The sequence below is a fragment of the Spinacia oleracea genome, chromosome 1 (genome assembly GCF_020520425.1).
Source record: "Spinacia oleracea cultivar Varoflay chromosome 1, BTI_SOV_V1, whole genome shotgun sequence".
Classification (NCBI taxonomy): domain Eukaryota; kingdom Viridiplantae; phylum Streptophyta; class Magnoliopsida; order Caryophyllales; family Amaranthaceae; genus Spinacia; species Spinacia oleracea.
In genome coordinates, this window is record NC_079487.1 from 15,048,543 (window position 1) to 15,060,743 (window position 12,201).

Below are 12,201 nucleotides of genomic sequence, written 5' to 3' on the forward strand. Positions count from 1 at the left end.
TTAAAACAGTTGGAATTTATGAGGGTTTTTTTTGGTAGAAATTGACCCCTATTTATAAAGGGTGTGTGGTAAATGTAGAAAGTTTGGAGGGAAAATTTGCAGCCAAAAGTTTGGAGGGAAAACTTTTGGCTGAAATTATGTTTTTGGAGGGAAGTGTAAAAAGGGAAGTGGACTTTCCCAATTTGGGAAGTCTTCCCTCCGTTTTTTATTTTGTTGCTTAACTCTCATTGGATGAAATAAATCCAACTCATGTACTTTGGTCCCCACTTCAATCAGATTTTTTCTGATTTTTGATTAATTAATTGAAAATATCCCCTTTCCCATAATTCTTTAATATTTTCTCTCTCCTTACTTTATTCATTAAAAAAGAATCTCTTACACATTCTTACAAAAAATCATTTCTCTTACACCCAATCATTACACTTATACCCATACAAACCAAGATTCTATTTTTCTTAAAAACCCCCCAAGATTCCAAATGGATACAACATTTAGAAATGGAGGGAGTATTTATTTATTTATTTATTATTATTATTATTATTATTATTATTATTATTATTATTATTATTATTATTATTATTATTATTATTATTATTATTATTATTATTATTATTTAGTAGTATTTTCATTATTGTTCAATTCAATTCAGGAGTATTCAGTTCAGTTCAGTTCAGTTCAGTTCAGTTCAGTTCAGCTATAAAGAACAGGGCCTAAAGCTTCCTTACGTTACTACATTTGTTTTACACTTGTAGCTTGACAATAAGTACACTGGACAAAAGGGAGGAAGACAATACTCTTATCTCTATGATGCCATCCTCCACGGCCCCTTGCTTCAAGCACCGTTGTAAGATATTGCACCTTGGGGAGCGATGTCAGTGGCCTTGATAGGATTACGAGAGGCTTAAAAAAAAACCTTGAGACATAGGAGGAGTATTGTGTACTGGCGATACTTTGCATCGCTCTTTATATTGCTCGAATCCAGAGAAATAGGGAAGTTCTTCCATCATCTCTCCTGAACATGGAAGATAACAAAAGAAAGACATCAAGCATTGTACCAAAATCAGATTTAGCATTGCTATGAACACACCAACATCAGTAATGGATTATTAGGAAGTGGCATTTATAAGATCACTACAACAAGTACAGCCTCTAGCAGCATTTATTTTAGGCTAAGGCGGCATATATGTAAGCCGCTAAAACTTGTAGCGGCATTTAATTAAATGTCGCGTAAACCAATGTTGCCCAAACATATGTCGACATTTGATGGAAATGTTGTTAAAGCACCAAATAAATGCCGCCTATAGTCTATTGGTATATTGAACCCCATTGCTCTACTTTCTAGCATATATAACCTGAAATCCTCATTTATGTGAAGCCTCTACACAATTATAACAACGGAGCAATTCATATTACTTATAATATTTCCAAATTAATACTCCGTTGAATTTCATGAATATAAGAGTGTTAATTACATCAAATATCCAAAGCTCTTACGTATTCCAAAGTTGAGCTTGGAATCCATTCAGAGTTTCATATACAAAAGACGTTGCAATTCGATCATAATTAAAAGATATTACTTGTATAACCTTGAAACGGTAGACCTTAAAAACTACCTAATCGATAAAGTTATCAAAATACAACATTAAATAAACCCGGGTATGAAAGACTTCCCATGCTCATTGAAATGCATCATCATCATTTGTATCCGAGTAACCTGAGGAAAAAAACATGAACAAAATTAAAATCGAAAAATAGGAAAACACTAAGTTAGTTACATCTTCTCTTTTATATACGAAACTAAGTGGTAGCAAGTGATACTAAAATAAAATAAATGTATTGAAAAAATGTAAAAGTACAAGTTGGCATACCTTCAATGGAGGAAGACGGAGTACGATCATTTGGAGTGCACCTTCCCAGCAACAAAGCCTTCAACATAGCTGGTTCCTTTTCAGGTTGGGCTTGTTTCTCTCGCATCCTTGTCAATTCAACTCATTTATACCCATTTTCTACCTATACCATTGCACTACTTCAAAGATATTAACAAACATGCTAGATTTTTTAAAATAAGAACACGGCAACAAAACAGAAAACCAATGTAGCAATAATTAAAGAAAATAATCGCATCAACTATAATCACTATTAATTGGTGGTTTCAAAAGAACAGTTAAACATTTGGTAGAAAAGCCAGCAGATGTTGTGGGCAAAATTACCGTGCCTTCGTGTACCAATGAGGATGTGACACCTGGCACGTATTGCGCCCCCTAAGCAGAAATCATACGAAGTCTACTCCGGGGCATGAGTATTAATCTAGGTATCTACAATGTATGTATTTAAGTGTGTATAAATGTACGTATAAAACCTATACCTGGAAAAGGGCTTAATTAGTATGTATCCCAAGTGAATGACTAAGCACAATAGGCCCAAATAGCCCACTATTGCTAAAAGGGATCAGAGAATTGTAAGGAGAAAGGACACGTGTCCTCCTCCCATTCCCCAGCCAATCATGTAAGGGGAATATTAGGTCATTCCCACAAAAACCTAGTACTATAAATATTCCCACTTCCCTAGAAAAAGGGGGGACAATCAATACATTCTAGAGCAATTGCTGCTCTGCCTTCTCTCTACTTTCTCTCTCTATAAAAATACAATCTTGTTTAATCTTTAAAAGTTACCAAGAAACCTCCAAGGTATCTCACCGGAAAAACCCCACAACATTTGGCGCCGTCTGTGGGGAGGTACGGTAACATGGAAGATCAACGACAGGACAACGATGCTGGGCGGCCTACGCGAGTAGAGCGGCCACCCCTCGAAAGAGAAATGCCGACTGAACATCATACGCCGGCCACAAGAATCACCGAAGATGCCGCGCGTATATTTGCGGCCGGGCACACCCCTCGTCACACTGCCGAGGTAGAGGTGCTCAGCGAGGAGGACGACCAGGCCAATCGCACCCCTCCTGGAGGACACCTGGATCCTCGGGTGGATACGGTAATAGAGGAGAACCCTGATATGCCTGTCTCTGTGGGTGCTCTTCGGGCTATTTTGGCTGAGTTCCAAGCTGATGTGGGAAAGACAGTTAATGCTGAGGTACAGAAGAGTATGCTGATCTACACCACTGCTGTGGCTGCAAATCATGAGAGGCCGGCAAGCAATAGGCCAACACTTTCTTTGCGCCCCCCAAATGTCTGAACCAGGCTGACAGGTGAGGACCTAAGGAGACAGCCGCCAACAAGTCAGCCCAATCAGGCAATGTCTTACCTACCACGCCGAATGCCACGGCGGCTGATCGGAGAAACGTCCCGAGGACGTGAGCAGCCACGCGCAGAGCAGTTGCCTGACTCTGAGTCTGAACTTTCTGACACTGGGTCAACCCCCGTCATGCCGGATAGACCTCTCCCTCATCCAACTTATACGCATCTGAGCCAGGCGCGTCCAGGGGCCACCCGTCTAACCCGTCAAACTCGCGGACGCGAGTCCTCCCAGCGGCTACCCTACTCAAGGCGTCAAGACCCTGTATATCACATTCAGGAGGGGGTGTCCAACATGGCCCTAGGGCACACCACTCCTTTTGCAGTCTCCATCATGAGAGCCCCGAGGGAACCCAAAGTCAAGCCGCCCAACATTGATGCTTACGATGGTACCACAGATCCGGACATGCACCTCTTGGTTTACCGGCATCACATGTATGTCCAAGGAACAACTGACTCAACCTGGTGTAAGTATTTTCCGGGCACACTCAAAGGAGTAGCCTCTAAGTGGTTCGAGAGACTTCCAGCCGGAACTATTCGCTCTTTTTCGGAGCTCGAGCTATTGTTCTCTACTCGGTTCATGGCTCACAAGGAAGAGAAGAAGACGAGCATGCATCTGAGTAGGATTCAGCAAGGGAAGGACGAGTCCCTGAGGAGTTATGTGAAGAGATTCAATCTAGAGGCAGGGCAAATTCCGGATTTGCCAGATGGTGTTGCATTCGATAACTTCATTCGAGGGCTTAAAAAGGGCTCTTTCAAGTTTGATCTGGTAAAGAAAAGCGTCCGAACAATGGCAGAAGTGCTGGATGAGGCCGAGGCCTTCATTCATGCAACAGAGATTTGCAGCGTCCCGAAAGACCCCAGAGGAAGTGATACCGCCGAGCTAGCGGCAAAAAAGGAGAAATTCGAAAAGAAGAACCGGCCTAACGGGACGTGGGCTATTGCAAAAGAGTCAGACAGGGCCCCCGGAGCGGCAGGTCAGAAACGGCCCAGAACTTATGATCGGGAGCGATTCGAGTATAACACAGACATGTACACAATTCTGATGGACGTCGGGTCCAAATATGACATTGATCGTCCATTTCCCATGAAGTCGCCACCAGAAAGTAGGGACCCCAAACTGTACTGTCACTTTCACAGTGACATTGGGCATGACACCAATGAATGTAAGAGCTTGAAAAGGGCATTGGATGGCCTAGCCACCAAGGGGTTCTTAAAAAGTTATATCAGCAGGAACACGGGAGGTTCTGGAAAACCCTTCTACAAGAAAAACAAATCCCCTCCCTCGGAGGAAGATGGGAATCGTACCGACCCAGAGTGCGTGGCAGTCATCTCAGGAGGATTGGCCGCCGGGGGGCCGACCATGCGGGGCCAGAAGGATTATGCCAAGCGATTGGGGCAAGTGATGCTGTCCGGCAAGGCCACAGTTGACCCGTTTCCAAAAGTTGAAATCGGCGAGGCCGACCGTGGGAAAATCTCCACCCCGCATGACGATCCTTTGGTAATTGAGTTAAAAGTTGCTAACCTAAGGGTTAGGCGTATTTTGGTTGATACAGGAAGTTCGTCGGACATAATTAGTCTAGAGTGCTTGAATCGGCTGCAACATGATCCCTCAAAGATTGAGAAAATCCACTATCCCATTATAGGCTTCGGAGGTAGTGTCATCCACCCAGTCGGCATAATTACCCTTCCTCTAAGGATGGGAAATAAAAAGGAATCTCGGCAAATGGATGTCCGTTTTCTCATAGTGAAAGATCTGACGGCATATAACATCATCTTGGGGCGTCCCACGTTGAACAGGGCAAAGGCTGTCATTGTGACTCATCTGATGCTTCTTAAGTTCATTTGTGACGATGGGAGCGTCAGCACTATACATGGTGACCAGCAACAAGCTAGAGATTGCTACCTAACCACCTTAAGTCCAGAAGCATGGGGGACGGGTGAAGAGAAAGGGACATCGAGCAACAAACGAAAATGTGGCGACACGTAACCCAAGGTCGTCAAAGAAACATTAACTATCTCAGCAGGGCACATGGAAGAGAGACGTCCAGAGCCTGTTGGGGCCCATTTCAATGTGGTATTAAACACAGATAAACCTGACAGAGTAGTGCCCATCGGGATTTCTCCTGACGACCCGCTGGCGGCAGAGTTGGTCCACCTTTTGAGAGAATTTGAAGATATCTTTGCTTTCACAGTGGACGAAATGCCGGGTATTGACCCTGCTGTAGCCGTCCATAAGCTGAATGTGGACCCAAACTTCAAACCGGTTCGTCAGAAGAAAAGGAACCATGGGGAAGATAGAAATCAGGCGGCAGCCGCGGAAATACAAAAGTTGATGGAGGCTGGGTTCGTCAGGCCTAGTCAGTACCCCGATTGGGTTGCTAACGTGGTCCTCGTCAAAAAACCTAATGGTACCTGGAGAATGTGTGTTGACTACACCAACCTCAATAAGGCATGTCCAAAGGACAGCTTCCCACTGCCCAAGATTGACCGGCTCGTCGACTCTACAGCAGGGCATGCTATGATGAGCTTTATGGATGCCTACTCAGGGTTTCACCAGATTCCGTTGTGGCCTGACGACCAGGAAAATACGTCATTTGTTACTGAACAAGGCCTTTACTGCTACAAGGTGATGCCGTTTGGTTTAAAGAATGCACCGGCCACCTTTCAGCGTCTTATTAACACTGTGTTCATCAAGCAGCTCGGCAGGAATATTGAAGCTTACATTGACGATATGATCGTAAAAAGTAAGCTGAGGGCGGCGCACATAACTGATCTCAGGGAGACATTTGAGACTATTCGAGCTTACAACATGAGGTTGAACCCTAAGAAGTGTGTGTTCGGGGTGACGGCAGGCAAATTCTTAGGTTTCTTGATTGATGAAAGAGGAATTGAAGCCAACCCAGACAAAATCCAGGCAGTAATTGATATGAGCTCACCAAAGACAGTGAAGGAGGTCCAGCGGCTCACAGGTTGCTTGGCCGCCCTGGGCAGATTCCTTTCCAGGGCTGGAGACAAGTGCCACTACTTTTTCAGGTCTGTAAAAAAGAAGGCCAAGTTTGAATGGTCGGACGAGGCCGAGGCGGCATTGGTCAGATTAAAGGAGCACTTGCATACCTTGCCTCGTCTTGTTAGCCCCTTGCTAGGAGAGACTTTGTACATGTATCTCGCTGTGTCCGAGCACTCGTTGAGTGCCGTTCTACTGACAGAAAGGGAGGGAATACAGATGCCGGTATATTTTGTCAGTCATGTTCTTCAAAATGCTGAAGTTAGATACCCTATAGTGGAAAAGTTTGGCTTAGCTCTATTCATGGCCAGCAAAAAGCTCCGTCCTTACTTCTTAGCTCACAAAATAGTGGTCTACACAGATCAACCGCTCAAATTGCCCTTCACAAAGCTGGAGGTGTCAGGACGAATGCTAAATTGGGCAATAGAGCTGAACGCCTTTGATATCACCTATGAGCCGAGGAAAGCTGTCAAGGGGCAGGCATGTGCCGACTTTATTGTTGAAATGACGAGGCCAGACTTTGCCAAGAATACAAACACGGTGTGGACAGTGTATGTAGACGGCTCATCCACACAAAATGGATGTGGAGCAGGGATAATCTGTCACTCCCCAGAAGGAGATACTTTTGAGTATGCTATGCGATTTAACTTCCAGGCGTCAAATAATGAAGCCGAATATGAAGCTCTGCTTTGTGGCATTAAAATGTGTAAGGCGGCAGGCGCCGAGGATATTGTAGCACTATCTGACTCCCAACTGATTGTGAGCCAAGTTAATGGGACCTACGAAGCTAGGGATCCGACTATGGTCAAATACATGCAGGCCGTCCATCAGGAAGTAGAGCCACTGAAAAGTTTTGAAGTAAGGCAAGTCCCTCGCTCGGAAAATAACCAAGCTGATGCCCTGTCAAAGTTGGCAAGTTCAGCGTCTTGTGATACCCCTCGGCACGTGTTTTGGGAGGTAAAAGAGCACAAAAGTGTTGAGCAAATGGAGGTGGAAACTCTTGACAGAACGTCCACATGGATGGATGACATAGTGAACTTCAAAATGAATGGAGTCTTGCCCGAAGACTCAAGGGAAGCGGAAAAACTTCAAAAGAAATGTTCTTGGTTTGAAATGTGGAACGGTACCCTCTATAAAAAGGCCTACTCCCGTCCTTTGTTAAGATGTGTAACACCTGAGAAGGGGCAGGAAATTCTAGAAGACCTTCATCAGGGGTTGTGCAGCTCGCATATTGGTGGAAGGGCTTTGGCTGAAAAGGCACTTCGAACCGGCTATTACTGGTCAAGAAGTGTGACAAATGCCAGCGCTTTTCTCACCTAATACACCAACCAGCACGAGTTCTGACGCCCATTACAAGCCCAATTCCATTCGCTAAATGGGGGATGGATCTTCTAGGCCCATTTACGACCGCACCAGGAGGAAGGCGTTATGTCATCGTCGCTGTAGATTACTTCACCAAATGGGTGGAGGCAGAAGCGCTCAAAAACATAAAAACTACTGATGTGAGAGCATTCATTTGGAAGAACATCATGACTCGCTTTGGGATTCCACAGGCTACCGTCTTTGATAATGGGCCCCAGTTTGAGACGCCTAAGCTGAAAGAGTGGCTGGCAGATCACGGTATACACACTTGTTTTGCATCAGTCGGACGACCCCAAGCCAATGGTCAGGTTGAGGCTTTCAACAAAATTATCTCCGAAGGAATGAAAAAGAAGCTTGACGAAGCCAAAGGTCTGTGGGCTGATGAGCTGCCAAATGTCTTATGGTCCATCCGCACTACGGCTAAGAATTCAACCGGTGAAACACCCTTCTTGCTAGCCTATGGCGCCGAGGCTGTCCTGCCCATAGAAATGTGTGAACCGACGTTGAGAGTCATGCTGTACGACGAAAATGCTAACTGGGAGACAATGAAAGCAGCCTTGGACTTTCTGCCCGAGGTTAGAGGAAATGCAGCGCTCAGACAACAGCTGTACAAGATAAGGATGGCAAGAGAATACAACAAGAGAGTCTCTAATAGAGTGCTCAAAGTGGGAGATTTTGTCCTCAGGAAAATGGAGTCCACAGGACGAGCAAATGAACAGGGTAAGCTGACGCCCACTTGGGAGGGACCTTACGAGATCTATGATGAGGTTAGAGATGGAACCTACCGCATTCAAGACATGGAAGGCCGGCCTATTTCGCGCACTTGGAATGCCGACAATCTCAAGAAGTATTTCTTCTAGATATGTGCTAAGCCTTGTCTTACTTACCACGATCCATTGCCCAAGGGGCGGCCTCTAATGGTCATAGTAGGGTAGTAATTACTTTTGTAACCGGCTAAATTCGCCTTGCAAAGTTATAAATAATACTACTCTATTTTGTCTCACAATATTTATTGCTCGAACAATGAATATAAAAATATACACTCCAATGCATAACCAAAGCCTAATTGTATGACGGCCTGAGAAGTGGCCCAGATTAGCAAAAACTCTCGGCAAGACTAATTGTTTGAAGCCTAAGAAGTGGCCCAGATTAGCACCAAGTTGTAGGCTGATCACCTATCCAACTCCCTTCCCAGTATAGCAAGCCGCTGGCCGACCGGTACGGCATAGTAAGTGCCAGCGGCACAAATAAACCTTAAATCATAGACTGTTTGCTCAAAAGCTCAGCGGCATGAACAACTTTGAAACATAGGTTGTTTGCTCAAAAGCTCAGCGGCATGAACAACTTTGAAACATAGGTTGTTTGCTCAAAAGCTCAGCGGCATGAACAACTTTGAAACATAGGTTGTTTGCTCAAAAGCTCAGCGGCATGAACAACGTTGAAACAAAAGGGCGGCGGCACGAATATTTGGCCATCCAGTCCATTTGACGAGCATGTCTAACGGCAATCATACCTATTGATTGACTTGCGTCAATCAATAACGTTATAGACGTGCTCGCCAAAGAAAGAGACGACCCCAGTAGTGCCTAGCGGATGATCGGTTGCCTGCGGCACCAATAATTTGAAACAGGTTGTTTGCTGAAAAGTGCGGCGGCATGCACGTTTGGCCGACCAGTCCATTTGACGAGCATGTCTAGCGGCAATCATACCTATTGATTGACTTGCGTCAATCAATATCGTTATAGACACGCTCGCCAAAAAAAAAAAAAAAAAAAAAAAAAAGCGACGACCACAGTGAGGCCTAGCACATGCTCAGTTGCCAGCGGCACCAACAACTTCGAAACAAAGGTTGTTCGCTCAAAAGTTCAGCGGCACGATTAACTTCAAAACAAGGGTTGTTTGCTCAGAAGTTCGGCGGCACGAATATTTGGCCGTCCAGTCCATTTGACGAGCATGTCTAGCGGCAATCATACCTATTGATTAACTCGCGTCAATCAATAACGTTATAGACATACTCGCCAAAGAAAGAGACGACCATAGTAGTGCCTAGCACATGCTCAGTTGCCTGCGGCACCAACGTGCCTAGTGTACACTCAGTTGCACCTTGGCTACCATACCTATTGATTAAGCCTATAGACTAAGGAATAATCAAATGATGAAGAACAAATAAATGCGAGATAAAAGAACAAAAATAGCCTATTTATAGAACAACGCCCGCAAGAGGCGTGCAAAGGTGGCCAAATATTCAAAACAAATTGTTGAGTGCTCAGCAGGCACGATGGTACAGACGCCAGCGGCGCCAAAACATAACAAAATAATTGTTTTTGCCCTTAGGCATGAGAACACTTGAATAAATTTTTGCTGGAATAATACACAAGGAAGCAAATCAGGGAGCGGCCGCATCGTCCTCGTCATCGGAGGATACAAACTCAGGGGGCGGCTGACCAAGACGTTCAGCAGCCAACACAGCGGCACTATGTTCCATTCGCCGCTGGAACCACGCAAGATCATACTCTGACATGTGGCTCTCCCAGGCGTGCTTAACAGCGTCCTTGGTCGCTTGTTCCCCCTGATCATAGGATTCTAGGAGACGCTCACGCAAGGTGCGAACTTGCGATCTGGCCGTCTCTAGCTCCCCACGAAGATGCTCGGCCTCCTCAGCCGCCTCTTTGACCTGAGGGTACTCCCGCAACTGGTTCTGAAGCGTCCGTATTTCCGCCGCCGCTGTCTTGGCCTCCTCGACCATTGCCACCATGTCTTTATCCTGCGCCAAGATCTTCTTAAGCAGCTCGGCCTTGTCAGATCTCAACGCAGCTACCTCCTTTGCTTGAAGGTCTATGGTCGTCTGCATCTGCAGGCAGACCTCTTCAATGGATTTGAACGCATAGTCGCCATGGTGTGTGGACTCAGCCACCTGAGCTTTGAGCTCCTCAGCAGTGCGGGTCTTCCAACTCTTGCAGAACTCCATGCGGCAGAACAACTGCAAAAGGAGCTACATGTTAGTAAATGACTAAAAGAGAAGACAAGTACAAGCAAGTTGGAAATAGACTTACGTCGAGAAGAGTGGCCTGGATCGCACCAAACTGGGCGTCAGTCTTGCGGCCAGGAAGAGAAGCAACATACTCTGCGGGGACGACCTTAAAAACCTTGCGGCATATAGCCACCCTATCCTTTGACGAATAGTGGGGAGTAGCAGGTACGTTCTCGTCATCAGCAGCAGCTGCATCCTTCCCTTTGTCTTTGGCTATAGGAAAAACAACGGCCTTAGGATGACGCGGAGAGTAAGAAGAACTGCCAGAGGAGGCTCTATACGTCTGAACGACATTCGAATAATACTTACCGCCCGAAGACCTAGCTCGGCGGGCCACCTCCGTAGGTATCTGAGAGCGGACGTCGGCCGGGATTCCAGAAAGAGGGTCCTCCAGCTCGTCCGGATGCCCACCGGACCTCGTTTTGGACACCAAGTCCACCACCAGAGACGGCTTATCCACGCCCATCTCTTCGTCATCAGGGCATCCCCCCTCAGCAACCTTCGACTCGTCTTTCTTCACGAGACGGCGGGGTAGGGGTTTTGGCTTCTTGAAGGTACTCGGAGTCTCCGAGCCAGCTGGCACAGCTCTCTTCTTCAGCTGGGACAGAGTCGTCCCCTTCTTCTTCCCTGACGCCCTAGCCGCGTCCTTAGCTTGCTAAAAAAGAAAGTAAAGGACAGTCAAATATTAAGCCTCGTCATCAATCACAAGTCACTCACCATATAGTGGCTCGTCATTAAAAAGGACGCCCATCTTAAAAATGACGAGGCGTACCTCATCAATCACAAGTCACTCACCAGATAGTGGCTCGTCATTAAAAAGGAAGCCCATCTTAAAAATTACGAGGCGTACCTCATCAATCACAAGTCACTCACCAGATAGTGGCTCGTCATTAAAAAGGACGCCCATCTTAAAAATGACGAGGCGTACCTCATCAATCACAAGTCACTCACCAGATAGTGGCTCGTCATTAAAAAGGATGCCCATCTTAAAAATGACGAGGCGTACCTCATCAATCACAAGTCACTCACCAGATAGCGGCTCGTCATTAAAAAGGACGCCCATCTAAAAATGATGAGGCGTACCTTATCAATCACAAGTCACTCACAGAAAAGTGGCTCGTCATTAAAAAGGACGCCCGTCTCAAAATGACGAGGCGTACCTTATCAATGACAAGTCACTCACAGAATAGTGGCTCGTCATTAAAAAGGACGCCCGTCTCAAAATGACGAGGCGTACCTTATCAATCACAAGTCACACGAAGAACGGTTGCTCGTCATTAAGAAGGACGCCCGTCTCAAAAATGACGAGGCGTACCTTATCAATCACAAGTCACTAAATAGTGGCTCGTCATTAAAAAAGGACGCCCGTCTCCAAAATGACGAGGCGTACCTTATCAATCACAAGTCACTAAATAGTGGCTCGTCATTTAAAAAGGACGCCCGTCTTAAAAATGACGAGGCGTACCTTATCAAGTGCAAGAACTCATAGAAAAATGGCTCGTCATTAAAAAGGACGCCCGTCTCGAAAATGACGAGGCGTACCCTATCAACCA